The sequence below is a fragment of the Chiloscyllium plagiosum genome, unplaced genomic scaffold (assembly GCF_037043375.1).
Source record: "Chiloscyllium plagiosum isolate Xiang-an unplaced genomic scaffold, Cpla_swu_hap1 HiC_scaffold_46, whole genome shotgun sequence".
Lineage (NCBI taxonomy): Eukaryota > Metazoa > Chordata > Chondrichthyes > Orectolobiformes > Hemiscylliidae > Chiloscyllium > Chiloscyllium plagiosum.
This window is the reverse complement of record NW_028270184.1, coordinates 48,722,246-48,739,758: the sequence shown is the minus strand read 5'-3', so window position 1 is coordinate 48,739,758 and position 17,513 is coordinate 48,722,246. Positions and strand designations below refer to the sequence as shown.

Below are 17,513 nucleotides of genomic sequence, written 5' to 3'. Positions count from 1 at the left end.
CATCCATTCCATCGTGGGTGAGTAAATATTCCTTTTCATTACGATATGAAATGTTATGTAAGGAAGAGTTTAACTTTGCTTGCTTGTTCGGTGACTGTGATTAATATCAGTCTCCATGGATTCTAATTATCTCAGTGGTGACCTCCCATATTTTAATTATAAATGAGCACTGTTCAATATGTTATCCCATAGTATGAGCGGAAGCATCACTGACAGCACTAACAGGGATCAGCAGCTCATGATGGAGAAGTGGGGGAGAGATCATAATCTGCGAACAATAGACTGGAATATTCCAACAATGGATCAGAATCTGGGAACATTAGACTAGAATGTTCCAACAACGGATAGGGGTTTATCCGATTATGTTTTGTCTCTTTCTATATATTATGATTGGTTGTCATTCTCATGGCGGATCCATTCTGCTCTTCACATTATTCAAAATTTTTATTATCCTCTCCTGTCCATCGTTGGTCGCTGGTCGTCTCATCGTCCAGATATGTTTTTCTATCAACCAGTTATGACTGCATAGAACATAGAACATAGAACATAGAACATAGAACATAGAAGAATACAGCGCAGTACAGGCCCTTCGGCCCTCGATGTTGCGCCGATCCAAGCCCACCTAACCTACACTAGCCCACTATCCTCCATATGCCTATCCAATGCCCGCTTAAATGCCCATAATGATGGAGAGTCCACCACTGCTACTGGCAGGGCATTCCACGAACTCACGACTCGCTGAGTAAAGAACCTATCCCTAACATCTGTCCTATACCTACCCCCCCCCCCCTTAATTTAAAGCTATGCCCCCTTGTAATAGCTGACTCCATACGTGGAAAAAGATTCTCACTGCATTACTGTTCTTTCATATAGTCTTCACTTCCTGCCACTATTATTGTTCATGGTGAGACTCTGAATTCAGATAGTCACTCTGCAGACCACTACTGACTGCTTCAGGGAATTTGTTCAATTACTGTCTCCCGCTGTGCTTCTGCCAGTGTTACTCATGGGTCTCTATAATGACCTACTCACTCTCAGATGTGAACCATTGTCTCTCTGTCCTTGTTATTTAAATATTGGGAATGTGGAGATCATTGCCCTCTATTATGATTACAAACTCATTTTCCTTCCTGGGACTCCATCCCATCCATGGCTAATATCTTTTTCTTATTCATTTCTGGGACGTTGACTGGCCAGCAGTAATACGCTATTCCTAGTTGCTCTTGAGAAGGTGGTTGTGAACTGCCTTCTTGAATCGCTGCAGTCCATTCTGTGGGTCGACCCACAATGACGTTAGGGAGTGCATTCCAGGATTCTGACCCAACGACTGTGAAGGAACACCGGTATAATTCCAAGTCAGGGTAGTGACTGGCTTGGAGGGGAACTTGCAGGTGGTGTTTGACACAAACGAATCACAACATTGGTGATCCCTTTGGCCATGAGCTGATTCCTGACACCATGCCCTGACCGTTATTAACTTTACATACTTACTGCTCCAGAACATACTTCAGTGGCTTAACTTATCTGCTGCGTGAACCTGTAGCTGTGAAATGCAGACTTAATGATGACAACAATCTGCTGCTGACACTCTCGGGTTGAAACCTGCAGAGACAAATCTGATTCGAACTCACACCAAAATCCCATTCATCTGATATTGATGTGCACGCTCATCTCTATCACTATTGTGTCTAGAAAATGCCTTTATTTAACATTCTCAAAAACTGTAACTCATCTGTCCATGAACCTTCCCTCAGTTTCTCTATGTTGATTATCCAAATCATTGCCAGTTGTTGATATTTCACCTAGTTTCCTACTGGTGTATTTCTCTCAAACAAACCACTTCAGCTTATCAGAAAATACTTCTAATCAATGTTCTCATTCATGTAATGTTGCTCTCTAAAAGTTCAATCCTCCAGTTCGTCACAGTACCCAATCCTTTTCTCCATATTTCCACAATATGTTCTCAATTAATTAACTGTCTGTTTCTGTCTTTAATTTGAAACTCACTGTCCCACTGTATCTTTCCCTGGCCTTGCTTTTCTGCTCCCTAGTGTCTCGAGTGCTGGCATTGTGAAGCTCAGAAACAATGAAATTGCGTGTCTCAGGCTGCTGTTCACTTCCAGTGTGTCCCATGTAGAGTTCCATGGACGGGGGAGTGGTGTGTGTCGGGCTGTTGTTCACTTTTCGCTGTGTCCCATGTGATGTTCCATGTTCGCGGGGGGAGGGGGTTTGTATCAGGCTGTTGTTCAGTCCCTGGCGTATCCCAAGTGGTGCACCTGGTTGGATAGGGGTTTCAGTAGCTTTGACTCACGTCTTTGAAACTTGATCTGTGGCTGTCCACTAAAGCTGTTCGTGTGGTCAGCAACACAAGGAAGCTTCTTGAGTATTATTATAAAGGACCAGGCACGTAACATCTCTGACAATGCTGTCACTTTAGAAAAGGTTATTTGCTCCTTTACCTGGAGTGGGAGAAGGGTTCGATCTTTCAGTGAATGATCCCCAGCTGCTATTTTCTCTGAAATCAGCCTTGATGTTGTTTCCTCCTGGATTGGCGAATTGCATTCGAGACTGAATGGCCTTGGATGCGTCTTTTTGTGAAGTTGATGGGATGTTCGTACATTCGAACAATCCATTGGTGGAAGGAACTCTATCTATTATTCTGTTACGATTTCCAGTAGCTAAAATATTCTAAACTCCTCTTCCTTTTGAATGTGTTTTTATTAGAGTGTTTAAATAAGTTGCGTTTTGCTTAATGTTGAGTGGTTTGACCACCCGTATCACATCTGGAACACCCATTTTATATCTACGTTTGCAATAAGACAAGGTTGGCATCCAGGCTACCATATTTTAGTATTTTAAGGCAGCCTGGTCCATTTCGTCCATTTTGAAATCGATAATTCCAAATTGGTTTCAGGTTTAGAATCCCTACAGTGCAGAAACAGGCCATTTGGCCCAACAAGTCCGAACCAACCCTCCGAGGAGTAAGCCACCCAGACTCATTCATCTATCCAATTATTCCATATTTACCCCTGATGCATGTAACTAAACTACAGATCTATGAACAGTACTGGCAATTTAACATGGCCAATTCACCTAACCTGCATATCTTTGGGCTGTGGGAGGAAAACTGAGCACCCAGAGTAAACCTACGTAGGGACGGGGAGAATATGCACAGGGAAAATGTTGGGCTCAAAGGCAGCGTTTGGTAGTTGTTAGCGTCCTTTGTTCTGGGTGTTGAATTCGGTTAGTTTGAAAAGTGCTTTGTGTAGTAATCGTTCATTCTGTCTCGAAGAGTTCTCCAGGTGTGGAAGAAGTGAACTTGGAGATTTTCCAAAAGGTGAGCAAGGCAAAGCTGTTAGAATTAACAGAAAAGTGGGAGTTGAGTTTGTGTTTTTCCGTGAGAAAAGCAGAGATAATTACAGCTATAGCTTGGCATTTAAATTTTAGTGGAAACACCATCAGAATCTTTGGAAATGGCTGGAATTCAATTGCAAAAAGGAATTGAGACAGTTTGAAATACGATTAAACGTAGAATTAAAAGAAAATGAGAGAAAAATGAAAGAGAAAGAGAAAAGAAGAAAAGCTGAAAAAGAGAGAGTTTGAACTTCAAAAGTTAACAATTTGAGAGGAAATTCGACATAGCATGGTGGACATGAAGGTAGACGGTAGGCTGAATGAGGAGGATAGTGAGGATGAGCAACATTATGGTAGCGTAAGGTCTGATGGGGATCTGTTTAAATACATCCAGCCATTGTCTACATTTGACGAGAAGGATATAGAATACTTTTTATTTTCATTTGAGAAAGTTGCTAAATGAATGCAGTGGCCACTGACCACGTGTATTTAGTTGATACAAACAAAACTGGTAGGTATAAGGAGTGAGGTATTTGCATCCCAATCGGAGGAGGTATCTGGCCAGTATGAGGAGGTGAAGAAAGCCATCTGAAGTGTATATGAGCTTGTGCCAGAAGCCTACTGACAGTGTTTCAGGAATCTAAAAAAGGGACTCTGGTTAAATGTACATCAAGTTTGAAAGAATCAAACACAGTAATTCTGAAAAGTGGGTAAGGATATTAAAAAGAGAGCAACCTATGACACTCTTAGAGAGATTCTTACTTGGGAGGAGTTCAAAGATTCACTTCCTACAGTCGTGAGAACTCGTGTGAAAGAGCAGAGATTAAAAAGGGAAAGATTAGAAGCTGCAATGGATGATGATGATGAAGATGAGTTGGTCCATAAATCAAAGTTTGGGTTCTGTGAGGGATTGAGAAGAATGTGCAAGATCTTCTTAAAACGTATTCCTGTGAGAGTAAGGTTTACTGACATAGGCCAGGAGCAGCAGGTAAAGGGGTTACAGCATTGAGAGATACAGAAACATGTCAATCCTTTAAGTTGCGACATGAGGAGACATGTCGTTGAGAAGGACTATCAGAGAGATGCGAAGTTCTCCATTATTTAACGTGTGGTTGAAGTGTCCGGTAAAACCATCCACAGAAATATTTCACAATTGGAAAGAAGGCATTGAGCCAAGTGTTGGCGTTAGAACAACTCAGAATTTAACTTGCAAACAACGTGCCTGAGACAAATCTATATGCGATCATAACAATAGACAACAGACAATAGACAATAGGTGCAGGAGTAGGCCATTCTACCCTTCGAGCCTGCACTGCCATTCAATATGATCATGGCTGATCATCCTTAATCAGTATCCTGTTCCTGTTTTATCTCCATAACCCTTGATTCCACTATCCTTGAGAGCTCTATCCAACTCTTTCTTAAATGAATCCAGAGACTGGACCTCCACTGCCCTCTAGGGCAGAGCATTCCACACAGCCACCACTCTCTGGGTGAACATGTTTTTCCTCATCTCTGTCCTAAATGGTCTACCCAGTATTTTTAAGCTATGTCCTCTGGTTCGGCACTCACCCATCAGTGGAAACATGTTTCCTGCCTCCAGAGTGTCCAATCTTTTAATAATCTTATAAGTATCAATCAGATCCCCTCTCAGTCTTCTAAATTCAAGGGTATACACGCCCAGTCGCTCTAGTCTTTCAGCGTAGGGTCGTCGCGCCATTCCAGGAATTGACCTTATGAACCTCCGCTGTACTCCCTTAATAGCCAGAATATCTTTCCTCAAATTTGGAGAACAGAACTGGACACAGTACTCTAGGTGTGGTCTCACGAGGGCCCTGTGCAGCTGCAGAAGAACCTCTTTGCTTCTATACTCAATCCCTCTTGTTATGAAGGCCAGCATGCTATTAGCCTTCTTCACTACCTGCTGTACCTGCATGCTTCCCTTCATTGACTGGTGTACAAGAACACCCAGATCTCTTTGTATTGCCCCTTTACCTAAATTGGTACCATTTAGGTAGTAATCTGCCTTCCTGTTCTTCCAAAGTGGATAACCATACATTTATCCACATTAAACTGCATCTGCCATGCATCTGATCACTCACCTAACCTGTCCAGGTCACCCTGTATTCTCCTAACATCCACCTCACATTTCACCCTGTCACCCAGCTCTGTATCATCAGCAAATTTGCTAATGTTATTACTAATACCATCTTCTATATCATTAATATATATTGTAAAAAGCTGCAGTCCCAGCACTGATCCCTGCAGTACCCCATTGGTCACTGCCTGCCATTCTGAAATGGCGCCGTTTGTCACTACTCTTTGTTTCCTGTCAGCCAACCAACTTTCAATCCAAGTTAGTATTTTGCCCCAATACCATGCGCCCTAATTTTTCTCACTAAACTCCTATGTGTGACTTTATCAAACGCTTTTTGAAAGTCCAAGTACACTATATCTACTGGATCTCCCTCATCCATCTTCAGAGTTACATCCTCAAAAAATTCCAGGAGATTAGTCAAGCATGACTTCCACTTCATAAATCCATGCTGACTCTGACCTGTCCTGTTACTACTATCCAGGTGTGTCGTAATTTCATCCTTTATAATAGACTCCAGCATCTTTCCCACCATTGAGGTCAGACTAACAGATCTATAATTTCCTATTTTCTCTCTCCCACCTTTCTTAAAAAGTGGTACAACATTAGCCACCCTCCAATCCGCAGGAACTGATCCCGAATCTATCGAACTCTGGAAAATAATCACCAACACATCCACGATTTCTCGAGCCACCTCCTTCAGTACCCTGGGTTGTAGACCATCAGGCCTCGGGGACGTATCAGATCTAACAGTTTTTCCAACACCAATTCCTGGCAAATATAAATTCCCTTCAGTTCAAGTCCTTCAGCCACTGTTACCTCTGGGCGATTGTCTGTGTCTTCTCCAGTGAACACAAATCTGAAGTACCAATTCAATTCTTCCGCCATTTCTTTGTTCCCCGTAATATATTCCCGTTTCTGTCTTCAAGGGCACAATTTTAGTCTTAACCATTTTTTTTGCCTTTTACATACCTAAAAAAGCTTTTACTATCCTCCTTTATGTTTTTGGCCAGTTTACCTTCGTACCTCATTTTTTCTCTGCGTATTTCCTTCTTAGTAAACCTCTGTTGTTCTTGAAAAGCTTCCCAGTCCTCCGTTTTCCCAATTATCTTTGCTATGTCATATCTTTTCTCTTTTAACTTTATATGATTCTTAACTTCCTTCGTCAGCCACGGCCACCCATGCCTCCTCCTAGGATCTTTTTTTTTCCTTTTTGGAATGCACTGATCCTGCAACTTCTGCATTATACACAGAGATATCTGCTATTGTTCCTCCACTGTCATCCCTGCTAAGGTATTGCACCATTGAACTTTGCCCAGCTCCTCCCTCATAGCTCTATAGTTCCCGTTATTCACTTGAAATGTCACTTCCGATTGTACCTTCTCCCTTTCAAATTGCAGATTGAAGCTTATTGTATTATGGTCACTTCTTCCCAATAGCTCCTTCACTTCGAGGTCCCTGACCAATTCTGGTTCGTTGCACAACACCAGATCCAGAATTGCTTTCTCCCTGGTAGGCTCCAGCACCAGCTGTTCTAATAATCCATCTCGGAGGCACTCCACAAAGTCTCTTTCTTGAGGTCCAATACCATCCTGATTCTCCCAGTCAACCTGCATGTTGAAATCCCCCATAACAACTGTAGTAACATCTTTGCGACAGGCTAATTTCAGCTCCTGATTCAACTTACATCCGACATCCTGACTACTGTTTGGGGGCCTGTAGATAACTCCCAAGAGGGTCTATTTACCCTTACAATTTCTCAGCTCTATCCATACTGACTCTACATCTACTGATTCTAGGACCCCCGCTCAAGGAACTGAATATCATCCCTTACCAACATGGCCATCCCATCTCCTCTGCCCATCAGTCTGTCCTTACGATAGCACGTGTAGCCTTGAATATTCATTTCCCAGGCCCTGTCCACTTGAAACCACGTCACAGTTATCCCCAAAATATCGTATCTGCCAATTTCCAAAAGAGCCTCAAGCTCATCCATCTTATATCTAATGCTTTGTGCATTCATGTACAGTATTTTAAAATTGTTACTGCCCTCACCCTCCCAATAAACTCCTATTTCACTCAACCTTACAGCATGATCCCTTTTTGAGTTTTCTGCTTCATTGATACACTTGTCTTTCGTGACTTCCCTTGTTCTAACTCTCCCTTCAATTTTCTTCTTAAACATCCAGTTTGTCCCCTCCCCCCGCTACTTAGTTTAAATGCAAATGTGTTGCTGTAGCAAACCTGCCTGCCAGAATGCTGGTCCCCAACCTCTTAAGGGGCAAATCGTCAACCTTGTATAATTTAAGCTTACCACAAAACATACCCCAGTGATCCAAGAATTTAAATCCTTGCTTCTTGCACCAGTTCCCCAGCCACACGTTCAAGCCCATTATCTCCCTGTTTCTGGCCTCACCAGCCCGAGGAACTGGAAGCAAACCGGAGATAACCACCCTGGACGTCCTGCTTTTCAGCCTTCTTCCTAGTTCTCCGAAGTCCCACTGTAGTACGTTCCTCCTCTTCTTCCCGACATCATTTGTGCCGACATGTACCACCACCTCTGGCTCTTCACCTTCTTCCTTGAGGATTTCCTGCACTCTGTCAGTGATGTCTTTAACACTGGCACTAGGAAGGTAACACGCCATCCTAAAGTCCCGCATGCTGCCACAAAAACCCCGGTCAGTTCCTCTCATTATGGAGTCCCCTATTACCACGGCTCTGTGCGATGTCTGACTCTTCCGCTTTGCCTTTACGTCAACTGTTGATTGAGAGACCTGGCTGCCTCGCGGACTGGCAGTGTCATCTGCCTGTAGTGTTTCCAAAAGATTCTGCTTGTTCCTGACAGATACTTCCCCCGGGGTCTCTTGCACCTGTCTCCTCTCTGCTTTCCTCATCGTCTGTTCACTTCTGCTCTCTTCTGGTATGGTCGGTGTCATAACCTCGCTGAAGGTCTTGTCCAGAAAGATCTCGTTCTCTCGGATGAGCCTAAGGTCCTCGAGTTCTTTCATCAGTGCTGCAATATGCTCTGTCAGTAGCTGAACGTGCATACACTTTCCACACTTATACGAGCCAGACACACCAGAGTCGTTGACCTGCCACATCAAGCACGTAGTACACTGAACCAGCTGGGCAGTCATGTCTTCACCCTCTTCAACTGTCGCGTCAGTCAACCTCCTTGTCAAAGACCCCTGAGTTAAAGCCTCACTCTTCACTCCACAGGAACTTCCTTGGACCCTCATTTTGGGGCAAGTCTGTGGACTTTTAATTTAGGTTAGAGGGGGCCCTACTTTGTAGGATCTGTGGTCTAGAACACTCCCACTCAAATAACAATCACTTACCTTCCCAACCGGCTTTGCGCTCCAACTTCACTTCCGCCCAGCACCCGCCGCTCTCTGCTGCAAAAAGACCATTGGCATCGAGGTACGTTCTTAAAGGCTTTGGAGAAATTTAGGGAGAAAACTAATAATCTGTTCAGATATAGTTATTATTGTTGGCATTCAATTTGGAAGTTATACAGATGACAGGACCACAAACCGTTCTTGCTAAAACGTTGTCAAGACTTGGATGAAGAAAGACGGAGGTGTTCTGTGGCCGGAGGAAACTGACTGAAATAGAATGGAGTTGTGAATCTTTGCGTGCTTAGTGTCAATGCAATATATATGTATTGTAGTCTACTAAAACAGTGGGAATAAAGGGTTTAAAATGAGGCCGTCTTTGTATGTTGATGGTTTATTTTTTTCAAAGGGGGAGTTGTGACAATACTGTCGTTCTAAAAGATTATTTTCTCTTGAGGTTTTTTTGAGGAGAGGTCTTAGAGGCAGAGAAGCCGAACTGCCACCTGAAAGCGGCTAAAGTAAATAGCTGAGGAGGCTTTTAGATTTTATTAAAACAGTGGTAATAATGACACGGCACTGGCCAGCTCTCCCACACCAGGTTTTCTCGTTTTGTTTTTAGCTGCAGCATTCAGAAGCTGCTACGGGTCCTAGATGGGTTGGATGTTTCAATACATGATTCCCAGCTGCTATTCTCTCTGAAAACTCCCTTGAAGCGCTTGCTCCTTGACTGGAGAACTGCACGTAAGATTTTGTGTTTGAATTTACGTTTTCGCCAAGGTGGATGTTTATGGCATGTTCCTGTATTAGCACAGTTAATTAGTAGAAGACACTATACATATTGTTTGCACAAGTGTTCCAATAGAGAAGCTATCCCCAATTGTTCTTCTCTTTGATTGTGTTTTAACTAGAGCGTTTGATTGGATCACAATTTGCTCAAAGATGAGTGGTTGGACTAGTCACAACACATCTGGATCATCCAATTCATGTCTACATTTAAAATAAGGAAACGTTAGGGTCTAGGCTGGCTTCTTTAAACACTTGCAACGGGGAACTTCTGACTGACTCCTGCTATTGAAAAGTTTGGTTTGGGGATGGTTTGCTGGAGGTTGTGCTGTGAGCAGCCTCAGACATTCAGGGAGACCTGAGGATTTGGTGACCCAATTCTGAACAGAGCATGGGAACTGTAGTTACAGCATCTGGTTCTGCAACATGAACAACAAATGGAGCAGAGGCTGCAGAGAGGGGATGCTCTGAAACCACGGAGTGAGTGTATTTGGGGAAAAGAATCTGTCGTATCTGTCTGGGTCTTAGCCTGGACAAGCACACACTCTCCCCCTTACACACACCGAAGTACACTCTCCCTGTCTGCCCCATGGACATAGTCACACTCCCCTTCTATCACATGCACACATACATATTCCGCTGTATCGCACGCATGCATACACATACCCTCTCTCTTCCTTCTACACTCACACATACACTGCCCCTCACTCTCTCTCGCATACACATACTGTCTCTCTCTCTCTAACCTTCACACAAACACACCCCCTCCCTCTTTCATACGCACCAACACACACATGCAGACGCCCACATACAAACACACACGCATGCGTATACATATGAATTTGTGGGGTGAATTTGCACTTGCACATTTATATTTGCATTTATAATCTATTTTGTTCCAAAAACATACAATTTGTAGACAATTGGGCAATGTTGTATTTATCACCTCCTACTTTGGAAATGAACCCGCTCTGATCCCAGGTGAAGAAACAGACAGACCCCAAATAAGACCTCACGCCTAAAATACATTGTCTGACTGGAGGGGTCAACTCCTTTTCATCGATAATACCTGAAGGTATCTCTAGGCAACGACATGAAAGCAAAGTGGAAACTTGCATATTAATCAAGCAAAACCTATCTCTCCATTCTAATTGATTAAAGGTTTAAGAGCCATCTTAGGTGTGTTCAATTGAAGCGCATGAGTTGTACACCCTTTGATCTTTTCCTTATAAATCCTGTCTCTAAGTTCTTCCTCTCTCCCTAACACCTGTTGAAGAAGCAGCTCACAAAAGCAAGTGTTTTCTAGTAAAGCTATTGGACTATAATCTGGTGCCGTTTGGATTTTATCCTTGTCCAACTCAGTCCAAAACCAGCACCTTCACATCATGGCTTTTAATAGTTTGCCAATCCTCTCTCCGAGCACTTTTTTTCCTAACACAATGTGCTCTTGTCTTGCATATTCATCTTTTATGAGTCACGTTTTGCAATTGCTTCTGGAAATCCAGATATAATGTTGTGGTTCTGTTCGCCGATCTGCGAATTTGTGTTGTTGACGTTTCGTCCCCTGTCCAGGTGACATCCGCAGTGTTTGGGAGCCTCCTGTGAAGCGTTTCTGTCATGTTTCCTCCGGCATTTATAGTGATTTGTATCTGCGGCAGATACAAATCACTATAAATGCCAGAGGAAACATCACAGAAGTGCTTCAGAGGAGGCTCCAAAGCACTGAGGATGTCACCTAGACAGGGGACGAAACGTCTGCAACACAAATTCCCAGCTTGGCGAACAGAACCACAACAACGAGCCCCGAGCTACAAATCTTCTCCCAAACTTTGAATCCAGATATAATACATCTACAGGATCCCCTTTATCCACCTTGCTTGTCACATTTTTTTAAGTGTTAGTCAAATCATTCAAACATGATTTACCCTTAATAAAATCATTTTAACTGTGATGGATCGTGGATTGACTTTGAACATTTCCCGTTATGAATTCTTTCATGCCAGATTCTAATAATTTGCCTTAATTCCCAATAATTTTCCCAATATTTTCCATTCCCTAGTGAAATTGGTTATTCTAAGTTCTTCCCTTTCTATAACTCGCACATTCTCTTTCAATTCCTGTAATACAGGCAAAAAGCTGTAAATGATCTGCTCCAATTGCTGTGTAAGAGCCATGAGTGGCTGATTGGACTCATTCTGTTCAATGTTTGATCAGGGATCGTCAGCGTGAAGTCATCAGAGGGAAGTCATACCGAACGAATTTTATTGATTTACTTCGGAGAGTCATTTATATGGTTTTTCAGCCAGGCCTTTGACAAGGCCGGGGGAAACTGATAAAGAAAGCACAATCCCATGGAATCAATGGTAACTTGGTAATTGGCATTCAAATTGTTTTAGTGGCAGGAGACAAAGGGTGGTGGGAGAAGGCTATTTGTGTGTCTGGAGACCAGTGTCCCCTGGTGTACCACAAGGATCAGTGCTGTGTCCTTGATTATTTGTGGTATTCATAAATGATATACATGTGAATGTGGCGGGTTGTGGGGAGTGCGATGAATAAGTGTTGATACAATGATTGGCCGGGTGGTTGCCAGTGAGGAGGAAGGTCTTATGTTAAAGGAAGATACAGATGGAATGGTCAGATGGGTGGATCAATGGCAGATGGAATGTCACCCTGATAAATATGAAGTAATGCACTTTGGAGGAAGGAACGAGACAGGGGAGTACTCAATGAATGGTAGCACACTAGGAAGCTCAGACGGTGCTTCACCACAAATTCCTGAATGGGACAGGACAGGGTAAAAGGTTAGTTAAGAAGTCACATGCGACTGTTAACATAGCTTTTATTAATCGAGACATAGATTGTAAGAGTTATACAGGATTGTGGGTAGACCAAGATGGAATACTGTGTACAGTTCTGCGAGCCATATTACAGGAAATATGTGATTGCACTGGAGGGGTGCAGTGAAAATTCACCAGGATGTTCCCTGGAATGGAGCATATCAGCTATGGAGAGAGGCTGGATAAACTCAGGTTGTTTACTTTGGAGCAGAGAAGGCTGAGGGGACGTGGTTCAGAAGGATAAGATTACGAGGAGCATGGACAGAGTGGATAGACGGTAGCTCTTCCTTTTAGTCAAAGGACCAAGAAGAAGAGGCAGACTTTTAAAGTGAAGGGTTCGTGGTTTAGAGAGGATTTGAAGGTTGCTTTTCACCCAGAGGGTGTTGGGGTCAGGAATAAACTTCCTGACAGGGTAGTTGTGCCAGGAAACCTCACAACCGTTAAATAATAATTGGACCAACACTTGAAGTATCATAACATTCATGGCTATGGATCTTAATAAAGAAAGTAGGACTAATGTAGATCATGCTGTTTTTTTTTTGACGGAACAGAGTCTATGCTTCTGTGATTGCTTCGTTGTGGAAGAAAAAGCAGTTAGGAAGATCCTTCATTTTAGAAGGATTTGTGTAGAGGAATAAGGGTGTGTCACTGTAACTGTACAGGACTTTGGTTTGTCACTAGCTTTAGCTACACATGGTTTTGACCCTGGCATGTTCACCCACTCGTCACTGAACCATAGATCATCTTGACGGTAATTGTAGTCTGGGGGATTATCCTGAGGGAAAAGTTACAGATTATGATTGAATATAATTCTGCTGCAGCTGTGGCCTACAGAACCACATGAATGCCCCTTTTGAGTTGCAATATCTGCAATTCAATTCTACTGACTGTCCCCCAATTCACACCGAGACTCATTCACACATCAGCCCGTACTCTGTGACCTACTCTGGTTTCTGCTGTGGTACCACTTCCATTTCCATATTCTAATTCCGTTGACGGTCTCTCGTTAATGTCATTCTCTCCGATTTATTACCTCTCTTAAACCCTTTAACATATTCACCTGATTTTTTTTTCCATTCCCATAATATCATCATCTGTGTTTGATATGAGTGTCTTTCACTCTCCCTGGCCATGAGTAAGAGCTTTGTAGTGTCAGTGATCCCAGACTTATGTTGTTTCAGAGCCAATGAACGTGTGCACCTTGTGTTATTGTCCACTTCCCGGTGTACAGTGCTTCATGTAGGACAGGGCGTTCGAGCAATTTTGACACACGTCTGTGGAACTTGTTCAAAAACAGAAATTGCTGAAGAAATTAACCAGGTCTGGCAACATATTGTTGAATGACTGTAAAGTTGATATTCCAGGTCCAGTGACCCTTCTACAAATCTCCCAGTTTTTCCCGTTATATTTGCACTTTTATTTCCAGTATCCATAGTTATTTGTTTAATTGAAAATTTATTCAGTGCCTATTCATTTCTGGCGAAACTCAACAGGTGTGGCAGCATCTGCAGAGACAGAGAAACAGAGTTAGCGTTATAAGACTCGTGTGACAATTCTTCAGAACTGAAAAGGATTGGAAATTGGGCTTTTTAATCCCTTGACAGAGGTGAGGGGGTGGATGGCGGGGAAAAGAGGGCATGGCAAAAAGATAAAATGGGCTTTTAGCAGTGGTGAACGAGCAGACGATGTGAAATTGCTTTAACTTAAGATATGAATGGGGAAAGGGTTTCTCTCTATTGAGTGCAAACTAAAGAAGGCATAAACACACAAGGTCATAGGGAGGCCAGGAGGGAAAATGCATGAAAATTATAGAACAGCCGTAATGGTGTTTAGGCTGTGAAGTTATGGAATTGAATACTAACGCCTACAGGCTCTAAAGTACCAAAGTGTAAGGTGAGATGTTACTCAAGCTTGGGTTATGCTTCATTGAGACACTACAGCAACTCATGACTGAAATGTTAGCATGAAAGCAAGGCAGATTATTGAAATGGGAAGCAGTGAAACGGTCAGGATTACTCCTCTAGAGCGGGAGTTTTCCTCAATGCAGTCTGTTTGATCTCCCCAGTGTAAAGGAGACTGCACTGTGAGCAGCAATGACAGGACACTGGATTGAAAGTGTGCAAATGAAATGCTGCTTCATCTGGGAGGTGTGTTTGGGGCCTTGGAAAGTGAGAAGGGAAGAGGTGAATGGGCAAGTGTTGCAGTTTCTGCATTTGCATGGGAAGGTGTAATTGGGAAGTGGGAAAGTGTTCAGGATGATGGAGGGTGTCACAGAGGGTGTCACAGAGGGGATGGTCCCTGTGAGATACTGACATTGGACGGGAGCGGAAGATGTGTTTGATGGTGCAGTCCCACTGAGGAGGTGGAAGCGGTGGAGGATGATTCTGTGAATGTGGATTCGAGTGCAATAGGAAGTGAGGACAAGGGGAGGTCTATCATTGTTCTGGGAAGGAGGGGACGGAGTGAGGGTGATGCTTCGGGAGATGGGATATTCACAGCTGAAGGCCCTGTCCACCGGAGTTAGGGGATTTCTGGTTTGAAGGAAAAGGAGGTCACGCCAGAGGCTGCTCACTGGAATGTGACATCATTGAACAGAAACAACAGAGACGGAGAAACTGGGAGAATGGATTCAGCCTTCATTTTCCATGTGTTCAGCCACATGCATAAGCTCCCCCTGAATAATTGAACAAAAACCAGGCATGTAAATTGAGGATTTCTGCCTCAGAACTGATCTCAAGCGTGGGGCGTGGATATAGACCCAGAGGAAGATCAGTGGGTATATATGGACAGATATTCACACAGATATCCCATAATGCTCAGAACTTATTGTTTCTGTTCAAAACGAAGGACTCGATAAGGAGATGAACCATACATGGTTGGCAAAAGCTATCAAGGATACTATTCAATCACAATTTGATGCGTTTTATGTAAGGCCAGCTTTAGGATGTTTATTTCAGGTACTATTAGCAAAACTAGGCATGACTTTCAGCTGTGCTTCCTGAATTACTGCCAGAAACCCCTTCCATAGCTGTTCCATCCTCTTCCCTACGAGGCTCCCCTTCCTGATTCCAGCTTTCCCTCTCACCTTATGGTCCCTACCCACTTCAACCGAAGCCTTTTGATCAAGTCTACATTCTCTGCGCTAGTACAAAGCTGCGTTTTGTGTAGCCACTTTGCCTCTGGTCTCAGTGCGGCTCGGGCTCTCCATTTATGCCATTTTACACCTCCCACTCACATCTCATTCCAGGAAGTTTCCGTCTTGTTGTAAAACTTATAGATAACACCTCTCCCCCTTCGCACTGAATTCACAGTTAATTAAAATTTCCAAGTGTATACTCAGCCTTCATCTCACTCTGCTGAAGGCAACTGCATGCTGTCCGTGTGGTATTATAATTTTGTTTCTGACACAGATCTGGCCAGAGATACGTTTTCACTGTCGAGATCATCACCCACTTTAGACAAGCAAATTCAGGTGTTTGATTTCTTATTGGCACTAGTAAGAGTTTCATGCTGCCTTAGTATTGTAACATGGAGAAAAACAAACCACAGTATGAAGATTGCTTACTTGTCGTTTTGAATACTGTTTCAAATTTGCAGAGCTTCCCTTTAAATGCTTGTTCTTGAGATTAGTATCAAGTGGATTGTAGGAGGCTGGGGGGGTTACATTATAGAAGTTTATACAATCATGAGAGGCATGGATACGGTGAATTACCAAGGTCTTTTCCACAGGATAGGGGAGTTCAAACATGAGTACATAGCGTTCAGGTCAAAGGGGGAAGATTTAAAAGTGACAAATGGCCAATGTTTTCTCACAGAGAATGATGTGTGTCTGGAATGAGCTGCCAGAGGAATTGTGGTAGATGCAAGTACAGCTAAAACATTACAAAGACATTTGGACAAGCATATGAATCAGAAATGTTTAGAGGCATATGGGGCACGTGCAAGCAAATGGGACTCGTTTACTTTGGGAAACTTGGTCCGCATGGACAAGTTGAATCAAATGGTCTGTTTGTGTGTGATATGCCTGTATGAATATAGAAAGTGAGAGAAAGGGAAGAAAAGTCATGATGTAAGTAAATTGGCAAGAAATATAAAAACAAGCATCTCGAGCTATTCCGAATATATGAAGAGAGTTCAAGATGAGTGTGTGACCTTTGGAAGAAAGGAAGTGAGGAAAGTATATTAAGGAAATTTGGAGAGTGTGACTGGGAAACTGGCTACGGGGGACAGGCAGATAATTTACACCAGTATTTTACATTATTCCTCACAGGAGAAGGCACTGTAAGTATTTCAGTAATATAAACAAGATGGTAATAGGCGGGAAGTTCTTGAACTGGCTCTAACAAAAGGAACACGCTTTTAAACAAACAGATAACACTAAGGGTAGGCAGGTCCGCAGTAATTCATAGCTGGTTTTAAAAGAAGTGAGTACAGAGTGACTGGTGGAAATGTGTGTAATATAGCAGGGTTACAGGAGAGTTCCTGCCAAACTGAAGAATCTCCAATGTGGCAACTGTCTTCAAGAAAGGAGCGAGACGAATGCAGGAACCATTTAGCCTCACCATTATTGCTGGGAATCTGCAAGAGTCTGTTATTTAGAAAGGAATTGCAGGGCAGTTAGAAAAGTTTCACGCAGAGTCAGTGTGGTTTTGTGAAAGGGAAACTATATTTTGCCCAGTAAAATCATGCAAAGTCTTTTTGCAGATCATTGAGAATGTAACAAGCAGACTTGATAAAGGGAACTGTTAGACACGAGGCTTTCCAGAGATTTTCCGCAAGGTGTTCCAAGATAAAGGTTCTTACACAAGGAGGAAGCCCATAATATGACTGGTAATATATTAGCATGGGATGATGGTTAGTTAACACATCGAAATTCGAGAGTCAGGATGAATTGATGTTTGTGATAAAATGTACTGGAGTAAAAATAACTGGAGTACAACAAATATCAGTCCGATGGCAAGAGTTATTTACAGTCTATACTTAACACCTTCCTCCTCACTGCCAAACACTCGGCCATTTGTTGTGTCAAACACAAATTTATTTATCACTCTCTCCCCACCCCCTCCATATTCACAGTTGTACGTCTATGATTACCACAAATGATAAGGT

General features: G+C 42.9%; 1 pseudogene; it reads left to right on the top strand.

Annotated features, from left to right (window-relative positions):
- The first annotated feature begins 298 nt into the window (after positions 1 to 298).
- Positions 299 to 17,513, top strand: part of LOC148136343 (putative G protein-coupled receptor 139) — an 86,524-nt pseudogene continuing 69,309 nt past the window's right edge.